The 6,997-nt window shown below is 40.9% G+C and overlaps 1 protein-coding gene across 1 annotated transcript in view; it reads right to left on the bottom strand.

The window, feature by feature from the left end:
• The window catches only part of LOC125043520 (pre-mRNA-splicing factor CWC22 homolog), a 12,975-nt gene extending 12,366 nt beyond the window's left edge, over window positions 1–609 (bottom strand). The window contains exon 1 of the mRNA XM_047639690.1: window positions 519–609. The gene's annotated coding sequence lies outside the window, so the exon portion shown is untranslated. The remainder of the gene's footprint in view (window positions 1–518) is intronic.
• Window positions 610–6,997: the final 6,388 nt, after the last annotated feature.

Genomic DNA, 6,997 nt, shown 5'->3' on the forward strand with positions numbered 1-6,997 from the left:
CTGTCTGACACTCTCTCCAACCACCACCTCTGCTAGGGATGGTAGCCCCAGGAGGGGGGGTCACAGGGGGCACAGTCCCTTGCATTAGACAATATAGTGACTGATTCAGTACTGTGCATACAGCAGAGGTTGAGAATTCCACACTACACACGCGCGACCGAGCTCCCGGAAAAATAGTTAACTGACATCGCATTACGATACCGTAAACGTTGACACAACCTTTGTTATATCCTCAGTTTGACCGATTCAAGTCTAATTAGTAACCCACATTTTTCGTTAATAGTAATTATTAAATATCTCAATCATCCTTCTGATCCAGAAGAAAATGCAAAAGTTGCTAAACTTAGTAAAAGTTGTCTTTTTCCTGCTGAAAATAAAATAAACAGCAAACAGGAGGCTCTAAGTATTGTACTAATATACCTTCTTCTAGCTAGTTACCTCTATTTCTCGCTCGTGACATAAAGTTTACGGGTTTAAGATTTACAAAAAATATCAATAAACAAGGTTAAAATACATACGTAAAGCACTGAATCAACACAATAACAAAAGCATCCAAACAACGTTGTAGCGTTGTTGTACCGTTGTATCCACGCTTCTAAGAACGCTCTACCCGTTCTTGTACGATATCATCGGATTTATCCTCTTAATTATTTTAGGCATTTAATTTCCATCATGATAAAATTGTTTCTTACAGGAATGACAATTTTATATAGTAAACGTATTTCGAATTACACAATACGGAATTACGCCGTGGACAAATAACGTGACACTGGATTAAGCTTTTATTTGCATAAATGTTTCTGAATGTTTTTGTTGTTTATCATTATTGAGCGATTCACAGTATTTTTCATTGATAAATAGGCTGATGTGGTCTAGAGAATTATATTGTTTTCATGTGGTTTGGCATTCTTTAGTCAAATAATCAAATTTAGCAATGCTAATTGTTCTGCAGCATTAGTCCTTATTACGTTTACCTTATTACGTGAATGTAGTATTTTTACTAAATGGGTATAACCCATTTTATTTCCCTATAATCACCAAATAAGACCTATATAGACAACTTAAATTACTATTTTGCACTATTTCTCAGAACTAGTATTCAGATGTGCTCTGCCCCCTCCCCCTTTCTCCCGTAGCCTAAAGTATTCTCCCAAATGATTTTATGCTAGGGGTTATTCTGATTTCCGTTCCCATTAGTGCATAGTGGACACTTCTGGGCAAGGTCAGACCTTCAGTGTGGGAATGTTTTTGACAAACTAGCAAATCTTGCATATATGGATAGATACATAGATGTATATAGATTTAGATCTATAACGGATATGGTGAAGATATAGACACATACAGATATAGATATAACTATAAATATTGCGTGTGTGAATATGTATACTGTCATTTCACTCCATAGAACTATATGGGGTTTATACATTTTACCCTGTTGAAACATATTTTGCAATAACACCTTTTTTGCCGATCAATATTTCTGACAATTTATCTTAAAGGATACTAAAATTTTTTAATGCTTTATTTTATTTAATGAACATGAAAAATGTGACATAATTCAATGAAATTTAATCTTATATGATTTTCCCCACAGAAAAGATACTATTTTTGCAGCTTTTGCGAAATAGCAAATGTCAGAATGGGATACCATCCTCTGAAATCCCACAGAGGTTATGCCCCTGTCACAAATATGCATACGCACATGCACGCACACACACACATACACACACACACACACACACACACACACACACACACACACACACTCAAACACACACACACACACACACACAAACTCACTAATGATTGCGTGTGCATATGCGTGAGCATGTACATGCATATGTATATGTACATACATACATGCATATGTATATGTACATACATACATACATACAGACATACATATATATTTATAGATAGATAGATAGGCAGATAGATATATATATATATATATACATATATATAGATGGAGATATATGGATGATATACACAATTGCACATACACGCACAGTGCCTGCGTGTGCGGGTATGTGCGGTTGTGTATAACATCCATATCTATCCATCTATCTGTATATATAAATGTGTGTGTGCGTGTTCGCGCACGCGTACACACACACACACACTGCAATATACTTACAGATCAAAACTGTCTTCTGCAAGAAAACATGTCTTCTTTTGTCACTTGTTCGTATTCTGTCGTGATGGCACTGATTCATATTTCGTTATTTTAATAGTATGATAACTCGTGTGTTTCTTATTACAATAAATAACAATTAACTTTTCTGGCTTATGTGAGGTATTAATTAATTAATACTATACCATCACAATATATATATATATATGTATGTATATGTGTGTGTGTGTGTGTGCGTACACACAGATACATTATGGATCAATCAACGGGTGATAAGGATAGAGATGGATGTTTGAGAAGAAGGAGGAGTACCTGTGGATGGAGGAAGGAAGAGGAAGGGGGTGAATGTGTAGTATCAGGGAAGGTGGGATCCGGCAAAGGACAATTTGACAAAAAGGATTTAACGTGTGTATCCAGGAGGGAAGGGTAGGGATAGTAGGGAAGGGGTGGGTTTTGGTGTGGGTGGAGATGATAGGGCTTGTTGGGAGGGAGTAGGGGGGAAGAGGGGTAAGGGGAATATGAGGACGGATGTCGTCGGTCACTTTGAATATAGCTGGAATGGGATTAGAAAAAAATGGAAGGATGATAGAGAGGAACTTTCTCTTGCGTCTTACTTAGGAAGTTTCTAATGAGCTCAAGGGTTTCTGGAGGGGATTTTGGTGGAGAGTTATGGAAAACAAAAGATTTTTATGAGGGGAAGAGAAGATAGGCATCTGAGGAGTAGATGATGTAGATGTAGGGAAGGGATGTGTTTGGAGAAGATGGGCTTGGAAGTTTGGATTGCCTGGTACGACACCTACGTCGAAGAGTAGGGAGAGACATAGGGGGAGTTGTGGATATTGGAGTATCAGGATTTAGAATGGAAGAAGGATTTGACTGGGAGAGAAGGAAAGTAGAGGAGTAGAGGGAAAGAGTACTGAGGAAGACGAAGAGACTACTTAGGTAGAGAAGATAGGAGTGGAGTGAAGGATGGTATTTGAGTAAAGTGATGGAAAAACCTTGTCGGCGTGCTTCCTGCCAGGCCAAATTTGTATCTGAGAATTGTTACCTCAGACTCAAACTTGTAAGCAGAGCAGCCCCTATAAAATACATTATGGGAGCCACTGCAATTAGCACATATACGCGATTGTACAAGGCGGTTTGAACGATCATGACCAGGTTAGGGAAAGAGAGGGCCAGCAGGCGGAAGGTAATCCCCGCCCTATTGATGTGGGCGGCCTCTGGGGGAAGGGTGTAGCACTGCAATGATACTGCATCGTAATCAGTGAGGCAGGAAAGTAGGTCATCTTCATTCTTACCAATCTTTGTTGTAGATAGGGCAATCAGCAGGGGAGATGGAATCAGTTCCAGTACATGTATTAAGGGAGGAGTTGGGTTGGGCAGGAATAGGTTTGCCAGTGAGGTCAACCAGGGTATACAGTGCATGGGCTTGAGACTCATGTAACTGTGGCAAGGCGTAACTGTGAGGCGGTCAGGACGACTGCGGAAGGAAACTTTGCCTACTTGTTTTTGGAGGCACTGTTGAAAGAGAAGGGTATTATATTGGAGTAAGGGACTGCTGGGGAATCATAAAAAAAAAAAAAAAATGTCATATGGCTAGGCTAAACAGGGTAAGAAAAAGGTTTGTAGAAGTGGGAATTGTAGTTGGGCGAGGTGAAGGAGGGAGTGGTGCAGAATGAGATAGTACTGTGGGGATGAGGGTAATGGGGTTGAAGAGTTGTAATAAGGGAGAAGGAAGTAGAAAATGAAGACGATTGAGAGTGAGGAAAGGGTATCTTTTGAAGGTTGAGTTGTAACCTGGGTAGATGATACAGGATGGGTCAAGTTGATTGTATCGACGAGGGGGGTGCAGTAGCAGTGTTCAGAACTGTGATCAAAGGAGAATAAGGGGACGGTAAACCAGAGGAGTTAGATTCAGAGAGGCTATTTGATAAAGGGGCAATCCTCAATGCCCCTAATATGGGGTACAAAATCATCATTACTGGCCATGGTAAGCCTAAAATACGTGGGGAAGATAAAAGGTCCACTCCTCAGGGTCCCCATGCGGAGTGGCTAGACAATTAACCAAGAGAATACTGTGCCCATTGCTCCCTGAGGCCGTTCATGACTGGCACAAAGTCAGCCTTTCATCCTGTCAACACACCTCTTACACCTTAGGAATTGGACAGGGAAACGGGATGGGGAAAATCAGGAAAAGGAAAGTAGAAGAAAAATGCAATGCTGAGGCCCAAGGTAGGGGAGATCCTCAACATTGAGGTTCAGTCTCCGTCTCCTAAGCCCCCCATAACAACAGGACTAGGGATTGGGGGGTGGGATGATTTGCATAAAATCTTTGTTTGGGGGAGGCGAATAACCGTTGCCCCAACATGACAAAAATGTGAACTGCTAATCTCTGTGATTGGACTGCCGTCTTCCAACTTAACAATTTCCTTAGAGTTCTGTAGGTACAATCAGAAAAAAAACTAATATGAGGAGGAAGGATGTAGTGGCGTGGAATAGCGAGGCAAGGTAGTTAGCATCGGTAATCCGGTTTTATCAGAGAAGCGTTCTGCTCCTCAATGACCACAAGTAAAGGTAACGATAGTTTTTTTTAGATTGTACATGGTTTCTAATCAATGATTAGAAACCATGCCTTTATTATAATAAAGACATAAGCTATTTGAAGGTTGGTTATATAATTAATGTATGCAGAAAAAAAACGAAAGTTGTCTGATACCCAATGGAATACTGCTATTCGATCAGCGATTTGTTTTGTTAATAATAAAAAAAAAACATTCTAGATACTTGCACTGAGACTTTCTCAGGTATCATTGCAATAGGTTATTCACACTTGATACATAACAAGTAACACAGAATGGTCAAGGCTACAAAACAAAGTAAATGTGCTAGACCTCAAAGGTCAACAATAGGAAGGCATAATTTTGGGATGGGTAAAGAGGGGGGCGAGTTAATGATTAGGTACTACATGTCGTACAGCAAGATGGCACTGGAAAGGGTAAATATGGGTAAAGGTGGAGAGGATGAGTAAATGGGTCAAGGCAGGAATAAGCAAAGAGGGAATGGAATCAAGTGAAGGGTATGTGGTGAGATTGTGACTTATGTGGTTGCCTAGTAAGCGTCGGGCAACGGCCTACACTCGTGCCCGCCAACTTCCCTCTAAACGTTGATTTTGAAAGTTTTGTTAGCGTTTGCCTAGTTGGTAATGCCAGGCGCCATGCTTATCACACGCTACTAGCGTCGTCGCGCATGCCCGCCTCTTCATCAAATCGGCCGTGTGGATAACGTTCACGGGCACGCCCAATAGAATTTGACCGTCGACCGAGCTGCCTAGCGGACACGCCCGCTCGTCTGAACAGGCCCTAACAGATTTTGCATAAACATGATTCCGAGAGTTCCATTGACATTTTATTGGCTTTGTTTATGGATCTTCAGTTTTATTTATATCAGACTATTATAAATTGAATATTTAAATAATGGAGATGAACAAGAATGCATGATATGGTCACTAATATAAGTTTATTTATTGCATTTACACATAGATGGCTCTACAATTGCTTAGTCACCAAGGAGTCAGTTATTAATCCTACCCATCACACCTGTTTACCCTTTTCCTTGACTTTTGGAAAGGTTCTTTTGTATTATTTCATTGTCTCAAATGTTACCAAGATTTTAATAACAATCTAATAATCATAACACCAATATTAATAATAATAACAGTATTGATATCAAATGTATTTAATGGAAATAAACACATTTTCCCGCCAATTCAAGGAATATAGAAATCAGGATTGGTTACTAAGGCCTACTGGTAGACTGCCGGCTGAGGTTAACACCTTGTTCTGAAACGCAGAAGCAAAAAAAAAAAAAAAACCACTCGTGGTCGAAACTCTGTTGAGTGAACACCTTGTCTTAAAACACAGAAGCAATAAACAATAAGTCTTGTGCCACAAGAGTTACCCTGGAGCCCGGGGCCTCTCGTCTCGCTTGACATTATTGTTTCTGAGTTGTTATTAAAGTAATAGAAATAAAGTAAAAAACCTGTAATTACAGATCTTGCGCACTTTATAGTGCTTTGCCAGCACCTTCAGTGCACTTGTTTTTGCAGGTGACAGATGGCTACAGTAGGAGTAGTCGGCACCCAACCTCAGACCCGCAGCTCTCTTCTACACCAGGGTAGCCCTTGTGGCTTTGACCCCTGGGTAGGGAGGCCCAGTAGTCTGGGGCGTCATTTGGGCGCACTTTTTCTTTGGTCCTGATTTCTTTTCCTTATAATGTGACTTTCCTGAGCCTACCGGAGTTCCTCGTGAACTCCCGTATTCGCTTGGGGGGTGGGCATTGAATTACCGTCCTTCGCCTAGGCAAGTTCGGCGGTAAGGAAGTGTCCCACACATAACTCGATCCCTCTGGAGAACGCAATCAGGCTTCCACTGGGGGGGGTAGAGGACGAAAAACTGATTTACTCTCTTAGCTATTGCAGTTAGTTTGATAACAACAGTTAAGAGGTTTTTGTCCCTTCAGGACTACGATTTTGAGCAAAGGGGTCGGACCTGGTCCGATACCCAGAATGAATGACTCCCCGGCTACTCCTTCTCCTCAAGGAGGGGGGGCTACTCATGACCACTCTCTGACTACGAACAACGGTACTCTCACTAATGACAAGACGAGACGACCACTTTTCAAAATCCCCACCCAGAATGCAAGATTCGCGAATGTAAAATGCGTGAATGAAAATCAGTCGCTTTTGAACGTGAACTCCTTTATCATCAAAAAGGTCCCTGATGGTAAAGTGGACGGGGATTTTGATTTTGTCAAAAGATTGCGAGATGGAAGCCTCCTTGTAAAAGTACAATACAACTCCCAGAT

The sequence above is a fragment of the Penaeus chinensis genome, chromosome 1 (assembly GCF_019202785.1).
Source record: "Penaeus chinensis breed Huanghai No. 1 chromosome 1, ASM1920278v2, whole genome shotgun sequence".
NCBI classification, from domain to species: Eukaryota; Metazoa; Arthropoda; class Malacostraca; order Decapoda; family Penaeidae; genus Penaeus; species Penaeus chinensis.